The sequence below is a fragment of the Oratosquilla oratoria genome, chromosome 21 (genome assembly GCF_046742065.1).
Source record: "Oratosquilla oratoria isolate Oo_2021 chromosome 21, ASM4674206v1, whole genome shotgun sequence".
Taxonomy (NCBI): domain Eukaryota; kingdom Metazoa; phylum Arthropoda; class Malacostraca; order Stomatopoda; family Squillidae; genus Oratosquilla; species Oratosquilla oratoria.
Window position 1 is genome coordinate 50,265,627 of NC_134797.1, and position 12,068 is coordinate 50,277,694.

Here is a 12,068-nt window from a genome sequence, read left to right on the forward strand (position 1 = left end):
TCGTAATGTAACCCTGTGTAATGCTAAGAACTACTTTGTCACCTACCCTTGCCCGGCCAAGCCGTTACGTAACGCCACAATGTCCGGTCCACGTGACCCAGCAACATTAGGGTCAGGAGCTCACTTTATTAATTCCGTTCCGGCGACCCCAAACCTGCGACAAACGAAACAAACCGTCAGTCGTCAGCCATAAGTAAATATATAAATGTCATCCACATGATGTAACGATGTTGTAATAAAGTGCGGTCTACCACCATTGTCCCTTGTGCCAACAATCCCAAGGACAGTGTTCTCAGCACACACAAAAAAATAATAATCCATATTGTTCAGTATTATTGACAAACCACGAATAATATTGAAGAACCCTAAAAACTTCTATGAATGTATCCTGTCTAAAGGAGGATAAAGGCTATCCCCTAGAGGTGAAAAACCCGAACGTTATACAAGGAATAAGTACCTGTTACTATTTCATACAGCTTGATGTTAATCACAGCAGTAATAATAGCAGTAATCATGATAATAACAATAATAATGACGGGGCATCACCCGTGTAATGCTGTGTCACTGACACTTCACCAGCGTTTCTGTCCTCACCAAGAGGTCACACGGTATCAGCTGAATAAAATCACCTGACGACAGCTAGCTTGAATATACAAGTCTTTAGCTCTGTTCACAACTGTGGCGCAATGTAAACCTTATTCTCTGAGAAACGCCAGGTGATTGTAATCAGATTAAGAAGACCCCTCACCCCCCCCCGTTGGGAACCACGTTGCGTTGGGGCGAGACCCCACGCACAACACACACACACACACACACACACACACACACACACACACACTGGCGATAATGTGAAAAGCAAGCCACCCACTAGTCGTGGGTCTGCTGTTGCCATCAACAAATACTTCTGCGCAGCGACAGAGTACGAATTCTCTCTCTCTCTATCTCTATCTCTACCTCTCTCTCTCTCTCTCTCTCTCTCACACACACACACACACACACACACACAGAGTAATTTTCCTTCTCTCCCATCTCTATCTCTCCCTCCTCTTCTTCTCTTTCTAGCATCTCTTCTTCATCTTTATTCTCTATCTCTGTACCTTCTTCCACCTTTTTGGCCAATGAGGTAGTAAGGAGCCGCCTACTACGCCAGGAGCCACTGAGTAAGCTGCGGCCGAAGCCGTCACCTTTGCCTGATCAATGATTGAGGGGGGGGGCAAATGACACTCAGCCACTGCTAGAATCCGAAGTCCTTTACATGAATAAAATCGCCTGGCACTCTTAAGAATTAAACATCTAAAGTGTTCCTGTAACCGGCCCGAGATGGTGAAGTCATGTTTGTAGAATGGATGGAAGATCAGGCGTGAGAGTAGAAGTACAGTTGACCAGCGTTTCTGTCCACAAGGGACTGTCACGACGAGCAGAAAGAGTTCGGGCTGTCGAACAAGTAGACATGTGCGCGCGCGACGGAATGGGAGGAAAAGGGAGATTTCCCTCTCCCATGCCTAGTCATAGGCTGTTGGGGAGTTGTGGGGGTGGGGAGGGACGGGTTGGAGCACAGGCTGGACCGGGATAGAAGCGCTGGTAAACTACCGCCCACAACAACATTGGAGTGAACCCATACCACCCACCTGCTCGCCCAGTAAGGACCCCTATTCTGTGACGTCACGGGGCCCCGCCCCAACCCCCACGGTGGCCCGCCCCTCGCCCACATTTGTGGGTGGGTGGGTGCGAGATACACGCACATAAACCAAAATCACGCATCTTTGGCAAACGTCCCTCTCTCTCTCTCTCTCTCTCTCTCTCTCTCTCTCTCTCTCTCTCTCTCTCTCTCTCTCTCTCTCTCTCTCTCTCTCTCTCTCTCTCTCTCTCTGTGTGTGTGTGTGTGTGTGTGTGTGTGTGTGTGTGTGTGTGTGTGACTATATTTATATATATATATATATGTGTGTGTGTGTGTGTGTGTGTGTGTGTGTATGTATGTATGTATATGTGTGTGTGTGTGTGTGTATCTATCTCTGTGTCTATCCCCCCTCTCTATCTATCTCTCATTCTCTCTCACACTCACTCTAACTCGTTCTCCCCTTTTTCTCTCTCCATCTCCTTCTCTCTACCCCTATCTGTCTCTATGACAATGATGATGATGATGTTCACGATGGTAGTGGTGGTGATGGTGATAGTAGTCATGTGATATAATGATACTACTGCCTGTACATCAGTAATGCTTCCCTAGCACGTAGGGCAAAGGTGGCGGTCTTGGCCGCTGATGGACGCGTCCTGGCGTAAGTTTTTGTCTAATGTCGAAAGAAACTGACGAAATCTTCTCTCGACAGCAACTCACGCGATAAAAGATCTTGCTAGAATTGCATGAGAGCGATGCTAACCTTCGCTCTGCTATTTTTCGTTTTGTGTTGGCAAACGCCAGGCGATTTAATTCGCCTGGGAGGGTGGATGTGGGCCAAAACGGGGACTTGAGGCACCTCATGAAAGTCACTCTCCCCAGTTACTTGCCACCAAGTCCATTGGCAAATAGTGATGTATTTATTTCTCTGTTTATTTATTGATTCAATTGTATGTTTGTTTGTTTATTTGTTTGTTTGTTTATGTTTATACATATATTTTGCAGGTCTTGTAACAAAATTTCGTTTATGCTCAAGTGCAGGAAAGCGGAGCTTGTGAGTGACGTCATGTCGGCTCTGAGGACATTTTTAAATTTTCCGAGATTCACAAGCGAAAACGTTATTCTCAATTTTAATAATCCCAAATAAAAATCTAGATGATGAAAAAGTCGCCTACCAACAACTAGAATAAATACTAAGGTGGAAAAAGAATGCAGTGAAAGGCCTCGAAGGATTTAATGCAAGAATTCTATTAGCATATGTTTTCACGGGAAGACTAGAAAAACGGTGGAAATAACTTTACTTACATTTGTATATCAAAGGCACGGCCAAAGTTACTGATAAAAAACATCTGTCTCAAAAGTAAATCTAGAATAAAAAGCCATGATAATTCATGATGATTATTATTATTCATTTATTTACCTCCGTTGTACATGCCGGGACGTTGGTGGCCTAGCTCAAGATCTAAGAATATAAGGTCTAACCACTTCCGACCGAATTTCGAGGGAGTTGGCGCAGCGGGCCCGTGAACGTCACCTGGCTGCTCAAAGTGGGGTTAGCGGGTCCTATAGCTGTCAGTTGAAGCTGGTCCGTCGTTCAAAAATGACGTTGCCTTCGCTCGCACTGCTCCACGCAATTAGTTATATTCTGACAAATATTATATAAAATATATATATATATATAAATATATATAAAATATTATAGTTCCTGTCTATATATATGATATATAATATATATATAATATAAAATATTATAGTTCCTGTCTTCCTTGGCGTTTCACAGTTTTCTTCAGTGTATCACAAAGAGAAAATGGACTCAGCCAAATGACGTCAGAAGCTGCGCAGAAGAATTCCAACGGTCTGACCTGTATATTTAGACCTTGGTCTAGCTAAACTATAGGAAACACGTAATCTAGGTCAAGATACCGAGTTGGTAAAAAAGTACCGCTTTGTCAGCACAGGAGTGATAGTGTATATATGATTAATTTGGCGAGGGAGAGGCCTTTCAAAACAAAGAAAAATAAATGGGTAAATAAATAGAATAAAATAAACAAGTGCCAGCAGCAAAGACGAAAGTAATCACAGTCAAGAGAGACCAGAAGAGAAGAAAAAATACCGCAATATTGCGATACAGCCACAGGCGATGCAATTAGCATAATAAATCGATTTTATTTACTTATTACTTTAATTGATTATTTATATAATTATAATTTTTTTGTATATAGTGTCCTTGTTTGATATTTTCGTTCAATGCAGATATGATTTCATTATTGCCTTAGTTTTGCTAGTAGGAGGCTATTCGCTGTTTTTTTTTTTTTTCGATCAATATGTTTCCTTTCTTAAAAAACTTCCGATGTGCTGAGATGTAGCAGAAAATATGTAATGCTTATGATAATCCACATATATTTTCATTTTTCTTATAATTATTATCAATGATTATTACCGACGAAGTTTTACTTTGATGTACATTTGTTCTTGCAAACCCTGCGTGAAAGTCATACGTACGATTAATATTTGTCACACGAAAAACTAACTTTGAGTTTCAGTGATCGCTCTTTGTACTTTTGACTAGAAGTAATTTCCTCGACTTTTAACCTAAGACCCATATGTACATTGTAAAACCTAATGTCAGGAACGTGGGAAATATGCAGAAAACGAGGACGATATTTACCAACAAGAAATTTTAATCATTTGTGTGGATCGTCGCCACAATAGGGTAAGTGAAAGCGACATTGTCTTCCCGCCCATTCGAGGCGGCGACGTCGAAAGGGCGGGAACTACTGAATCGTTCGAATCCTTTTGCATCTCACGAGTTATTGTTGGTATTTTACTCATGCACATCCTTTTGTTTTCCTCTTCGCCACCTTCATTCGCTTACTTTCACCAGTAATCCAAAGTTCCGTTTCGAATAAGCACTGGGTTTGATATTCAGCTCACGTCAAGTTTATAAAAAAAAAAAAAAAATTCTAGTGTTTGTATTTGTTGTATAAATTCAGAATGTACTTAGAAGTTTCATAAAACATGATAAAGGAACATCGACCTGGAACACGAGAGAAATGTAAACAAGCAAATAGAAAATACAAAATGGACGTCATCGGCTGTAAGGAAGCATGTTAATGGATATTGTTAGCAATGGCGATCAGGTGCAATGAGGGACTTCATTTAGAATCATCTCCCGGAAGATCTATGAACATCCATGGGGGGTTCGAAGTGCATGTTTTGATCACTAATTAAAGAGGGGAAATCATAGATGCTCTCTAATGATAAGATATACGTTACCCTGTTCCATAGGGGATGTCGCCTTGAAGGCTGTCAAATACGAAGTGCCCCGTCAGATGGAGGGAAGAGATGGCAACCTATGAAATCAGCCTCTCAATGAATTAATAAATAAGTAGATGAATGGATGAATAAGTAGATAAGTATAGATAAAAAGATCAAACGAAATGTCTTGGGCAGAGTAGAGCAGTAGAAGTTTCACCTCGGAGGGAGGGGGGGAAGGAAGAGTGTGAGAAGAGGGGCAAGAGGAACGAGGGAAAAAAAAAGGGGAGGGGGAGGGAAGAGGAGGAGGCAGGTGGGAAGGGGGGAGGAGTTGTACACGCAGCAGCCCCCTCCCCCTCCCCCCATGTGTGCGTTCGTACGTGCGTGCGAGCGTCCATAAGGTACACTGGAATATACATAGTGTGCCTTTCCATAAACTTGATTGACGTGAAAAAACACGTGTGTGTGTGTAATTCACCATGGTTTTGGATCACGTGTTGGACTCGTGATCGACAGCTATTTTCCTCCCGGAAGAGAGCTCAGAGCTCATATATGACCGATCTGTGGGTAATGCTGTGACCTCACACGCACACACACACACACAACTCCCCGCCCACGAGAGTTGGAGTAACGACTCACAGCGCAACGATACTGAAATTATTTCAGCCCTGGAATCGAACCCGGGCTTCCGTAGTGGCAGCCGGGAACTCTACCATTCCGTCACAGAGTCGTCTGTGTGTGTGTGTGTGTGTGTGTGTGTGTGTGTGTGTGTGTGTGTGTGTGTGTGTGTGTGTGTGTGTGTGCGTGATATAATTGCCATGAATGCCAGATGCTTATTCCTCTAACAGTCATAACAATTACATTCATACTTAGCTGTATTGCACAGTCAACTTTTGTTGTCTTTCACTGTAGTTAAAATTGGTGTAAAACTGCTATATGTATTACAGTACTAATTCCTACTTGCATTTTATATACTTTTGTAATATTGTATCTTAAGGGACCTCAATGGAAATAAGCCCCTTGTTGTTGTTGTTTTTTTCTAGTATATTATTATGTTATTACCTGTGACTCGGTCTATATTCCTTACATTTGTTGATTAAGTAATTCTTGCATGTTTATTATTATTAAGAATGAATTCCTTCTAAAATGATTGTATACAGAAATAATTATATCTATCTAGACTCATGTAAACATCAGGTCCGCCCCCCTTTCTCTCTCTCTCTTTCTCTCTCTCTCTCTCTATCTATCTATCTATCTCTCTCTCTCATTGGACCAACACTCCCCTCCCTCCCATGCCTGAGCTATCCGTGCACTAAGGGCAAAGGTCATAGCTCTGTCTTCTTTTCCAGGGAGGTGAGTTGAACATATATAGCGTAATTTTGTCCACTTAATTCCCATTTATGTACTGGTTCATTTACTTTATCTGTTTTATTTTATTTCTTTATTTTGCTATTTAGTTATTTAACATCCTTATTTTTTTACTGGCATGCTTTTTTATCATTCAAATTATTCACTTATTCATTTATTGAATAATTTATTTGTTTGTGTATTATTCATATCTTTGTTTTTATGTAGTTTATTATTTCTGTTATGCATTCACTTATCCATACATTATTCCATTCATTCATCCAAGCACCAGCCCGGTTAAAGAGAGCGAGAGACAGAGAGAGAGAGAGAGAGAGAGAGAGAGAAACTTTACTAGAGCAACAACAAAGCCACTTATCCGACCCACAGTTTTGGTGTTGCATCCCCCCACCCCACCACCCCACCCCCAACCTCGTGTCTTATCGGGCGCCTTTGGCGTATCTGTCACGTATGTGCGCGCGCAGACAAAGGCAGATAACGCCATTGGACTCTTGCTCCGACTCACAGGTGTTATCTACCTCTCACACTCCCTCCTCCTCTCACACTCCTTTCTCTCTCCCTCTCTCAGGAATGTCTGAGGCTTTGAGTCAGCAAAAAGCCGATAAAGTTTAGTTATTCTCTTCTAGATCGTCGAGAAAGAGGTTTCATTTTAGAAATTAGCCACGTATTGTAATACAAAAAAAAAAGTATTGGCCTTTTCTGGTCCGACAAACACTGGACGAGATTTTTTGGGGGCGGAAACGTGAGGCGGAAAACTCGCAAAAAAAAAAAAAAAAAAAAAACCGTGATTGTGGCCTTACATTGAATTATCTTTATTTATCGATTTATTATCTTCATTTATGGCTAATCACTTGTGCATATTACACCAACGGCTGTTCTGGCGTCGTTTCTGCCAGGGACTCTGCTGGAACCAGTGTATGTGTCCCCTAGTTCAAAGCCCATCAACACCCCTTATCTCCACGTTGAGGTGACTGATATGTTATCTCTCTCTCGCTCTCTCTCTCTCTCTCTCTCTCTCTCTCTCTCTCTCTCTCTCTCTCTCTCTCTCTCTCTCTCTCTCTCTCTCTCTCTCTCTCTCTCTCTCTCTCTCTCTCTCTCTCTCTCACGTTTGATTTGATTGAGAGGAAACGGACATACGACAAGAGAAATTTATCTCACCCTGTGAGACCCAACAACCCTCGGATGAATAAAAATCATCTGGCGTCAACAAGAACAAACTCATCAGAGTACGTCACCGTGCGGATGGGATTCATCGATGACTTTCGTCTCAACTTAATAAAATCGCTGCCGACACAAGGAGTTAACTTATTGGTGAGCTGTGTAGCCCTGGGGGGGGGGGAATCCCCAAAAGGGTGGTGCAAACAAGGTACTATACCGTCGAGCCAGGCCCGGAGTGAACCTCCGGCGGGCTCTCCGTGTGCACGTCTGGAGCATTCCCTGCCCCACCTCGCCCTCCAAGGACGACCAACGACCCATTTTGACCGAGGCTCAGGAGGCTTAGAATGGATGTCATGGCTCTGCCTGAGGGGATCAGACCGGCCAGTGGTACCTAGTCAGGCTAGTATCCACAACGAGTCGGGCTAGTATCCGCAACGAGTCGGGCTAGCACCTACAACGAGTCGGGCAAGTATCCACAACTAGTCGGGCTAGCACCCACAACGAGTCGGGCTAGCACCCACAACTAGTCGGGCTAGTATCCACAACGAGAAGGGCTAGCACCCACAACGAGTTGGGCTAGCACCCACAACGAGTCGGGCTACCTCAGAGAGGGCAACTATAAGTTTAGCTGGCCGGCTACAGCCCATCGTTAGAGGGGTCACTCCGGTTGATGAGCGTGTGATGCTCAACTTGATGCTCAACCCTGGATTTCGTCTCTCTTATTCCCGCATATGCTCTAACCGAGGTGTGTGAACTCCAAGACTTTCTTTTTTCTTTTTTCTTTTTTTTTGGGGGGAGCCACTTCACTGGCCTCCATGATTCGCAAACCAGGAACACTGGCAGTTTTCTACTTTTAAAATTGACATAATCCTGAAGAGTGAGAATTACTGGTTCTTTGTTCCAGGGAAGAGAGCCACACCGATGGACCTGTGCAGAGTTGAGCGGAGTGTTGAGTTCTTTGGCGCCGATCATAGATTTGTGGTCACGGCACTCACCCTGCGTACCAAGCCCAGGAGAATCCTTCTATGCAATCTACCAGAGGAGGTATATAGGCTCAGAGGTGATGTGTGTACTCAGGAGTATGTGGTAGTAGTCTTCAACCGATTCGAAATTCTTAGTTTCCCGAAGGACCCTAAAGAGCTGTGAAATACTTACAGATGTGAAAACACTTATGAAAGCAACCGAGGAGTGCATTGGAGAGCGTCCAAGTGGGATGAGTGGTGTGGCGTCCCATGAGACGGCGGAGACTATAAAGAGGAGTCGTGCTGCCTGATTGGCTGAAGACTTGGACCAATACAGGACTCAGAAGTTGTGAAATAAGCTCTTAATAAAGAAATCGTTGAGGATGTCGAAGGGCCTTTCCATGCGAATGTCCTCAGACCTGCTTACCAAGCCCAGAAGAAACTCCGCTCCAGGTGAGCCCTGACTTAACAGCCGATGAGCCAAGAGCTCAATGAACTAAATACTCTGGACAGTTGTACGTGACTAACCCTCCGAGTAGCTTATGGTCAGGTGACGACTGCTGAGCCAATGATAAATGAAACCCGGCCTTCTCTGAATGAGATCAGGCAGGCTGTCACTTGAAGGATGGAAATGCGACCGGCATCAACAACGTCAGCGCGGAAGTGCTGAGAGCCGAAAGTGAGGTCACGATCCGTGGGTTACATGAGGTGTTTCCTGGCAGCCATATGCCATTCACTTCGGAAAAGATGTCTGATCGTCCATATTCGGAAAGGGAAAAGAGAACCGGTAGAACTGCAACATTTGCCGCGGTGTGACATTGTGCCGGGCAAGGTGTTCGCTCATCTGTTGCTGGCACGGATCCGCTCACATCTGCTAAAGTTTCAGGGGCCTAAGCAGTCTGGGCTCACTCCTAGTTAATCAATAAATGTTCCCATTCTAGTGCTCTGTGGTTTTGTAGAGCACCCATAGTGGTTTTTTACAACTTACGTTGATATCGAGAAGGCGTTTGACCCGTGCATCTCTGGTATCTTCTGCGGAGCCGCGGGATTCCTGCAAGGATTACTGACCTAATGTCTGGCCTGTACTCTGGGAGAGAGTGGTGGTGTGAAGTGTGAGTCTTGTGTCCAAATTTATTCCTGTCAGTTCAGGAGTGAGGCAAGGGTGCGTCCTCACTCCGGTACTTTTCAACACCTGCGTGGATTGGGCATTAGAGTTGTCAATCAGTGTCACTGAAGATCATCCTTGTCTTTACCGTTGATGATGATGTACGAGTATACCTTACGGAGTCAATGGAGGTAGTGGTTGCAGCCCTCGAATCACTGCATAGGGAAGCGAGGACTTTGTAAAGCTGCACATACTTTGCTGTCGTAGGGATCATCCCAGAGGTCCTTGGAAGGATTGACATTGCCCATGATGTTATGGACAAACTCAATCACAGCTTACGATGGTGTTGTCGATATTTATGCAAGAGGACTAAGATCTGAATCTTCAAGTCACTTGTGCTCTCTGTTTTGCCGTACGGCTGTGAACGCTGAATTTAGGAGGCGTCTCGATGTCTTTGGCACCTAGTACCTTCGAAGAATCATAGGGTATTATCGCTGGAGCGACTTCATATCGAACCAGAGACTATGAGACTCAGTCTATGCCAGTTACCATCAGCATAATTCGTGAACGTCAGCTCCGGCTATGTGGACATGTGCCACGTTTCCCTGATGTTGATCCTATTCAGCGTTGTCTCCACAAGAGACAACCATGGATGGAGTCAAAGGGGAGAGACGCCCACAGATTTCATGGCTGGGGCAAGTTAATCGAACCTGTCGAAAGATGTTGGGAGTGGGATGGGAGGAAAGGTGGCTGCATGGGAGCTTGCTTTGAGATACTTTGGGGAATAGCAACGCGCCCCCTGGCGTATGTTCCCCATTGATAATGATGACAATGTGTATGTCTACTTGATTTATTATACAAGAAGGGAGCTATAATGATGATGATGATGATGATGATGATGATGATGTGTGTGAGAGAGAGAGAGAGAGAGCGCGCGTGTGTGCGTGTATTATATGTATGTGTATTTAATCATTCACCTTATTGTAATACACAGAAAGGAAACTACACACGTGACTCCCTGTCTCTTTTCTTCCAACTAAAATACCTAGTTTTTGCTTAAGGGCTATTTCATCTAAGCTATTTCAGGAGCTGACACATCTGTACAGAAAAGCGTGTGTGTTGCCTACCTGTAAACATATGGTCTTCTTGTTCTTGTTCAGTGTCTCCCAGGACCTCGTAGCGCTCTCACGCCCCAAGCCAAGAGATCTGTGTCGGTTCTACCCACTCCCTTGTGGGCGTGTACCTAATTGCAGTGTGTACGGGGTTGGAGCTGTGCTCATGGGGTCTCGTCTCCCTGTCTCCATTTATCAAGCTTTGCTTTGTTTTGTTGGCCTCAATGATATTTTCATCCATCTTGTTCCACAGATCCACAAATTGATATGAAAAGTTACTTTTCCCCAAACACGTTTTAGACAGTCTTGCTTTTTTTTCAGATGTCTGGCCTATTTCTCAGGTCTAAATAATTATCACTATCTTATCACCTCTCTCTCTCTCTCTTCGCTCTTCCAGTGGAGGAAGTCCCAGTTTTCTCATCTTTTTCTCACAGGTCTTATCATTTAGGCGTAAAATCGTCTTGGTTGGCGCCATTTGCATTCTCTGTAATTTCCCTTGCAGCTCTCATGAAGTCTGCTGACATTGATGTATATTCAATTCTGGAACGAATCAGACTTTGTGTACTTGTATTCCTGTGTTGGATCACGTACTGGACTCATGATCGACAGTGCGCGCGCATGTGTGTATGTGTATGTGCGTGTGTGTACGTGTGGATATGAATGTGATTCACGATGGTGTTAGATCACGTACTGGACTCATGATCGACAGTGTGGCTGTGCGTGTGTGTGTATATATATATGTGTGTGCGTGTGGATATGAGTGTGATTCACGATAGTGTTGGATCACGTACTGGGACCATGATCTACAGTGTGTGTTTGTGCGTGTATGTGTTTATTTATATAGTTGTATCATACGGGAAGGGGAGCTATGCTCGTCGTGTCCCGCCATTGTATCTCGCAGTGTCTGTGTGTGCGTGTGTGTGCGTGTGTGTGTGTGTGTGTGTGTGTGTGTGTGTGTGCGTGTGTGTGTGCATGTGGACTTCACACATGAGTGAAATCGGTTGGGGATATTATTGACAGCACACATCTGTGCGTCACGTCGTCGTCGTGGCCTTAGCGGTGGCCGTCGTCGTCGTCGACTCGGCTGTGGAGCGCGCGCCGCACCAGAGCAGCCGGAAAGCCTCATTAACGGACTCCGCCCCGCTTAGACTGACCCGCTCACCCCTGCAGAAGCCGGGCCTAGGCCGAAGGAAATCGTCTGGCATAAGCCATAATAAAAACTCTCAAGTACGCCACTGGGTTGTACAATTGGCCTCGTGTCATTGCTGATTTATTATTATTCTTATTTATGGAGTGACTCCAAGTCAACTGAATAAAACGGTCTGCCAATAGACTCGGGAGCCGTCGATGGATCTCAGAACGCTGACATGGCGACGTGTGTTGAATCCCTTTGAATCTCTATCTAAGCCTTCAACCCGCCGCCGTCGACAGGGAAGGGTGGAGCCGTAGGCGCACTTGGTCGACTTCCGGGGCAGGAAGCAGAACCACGTGGAATC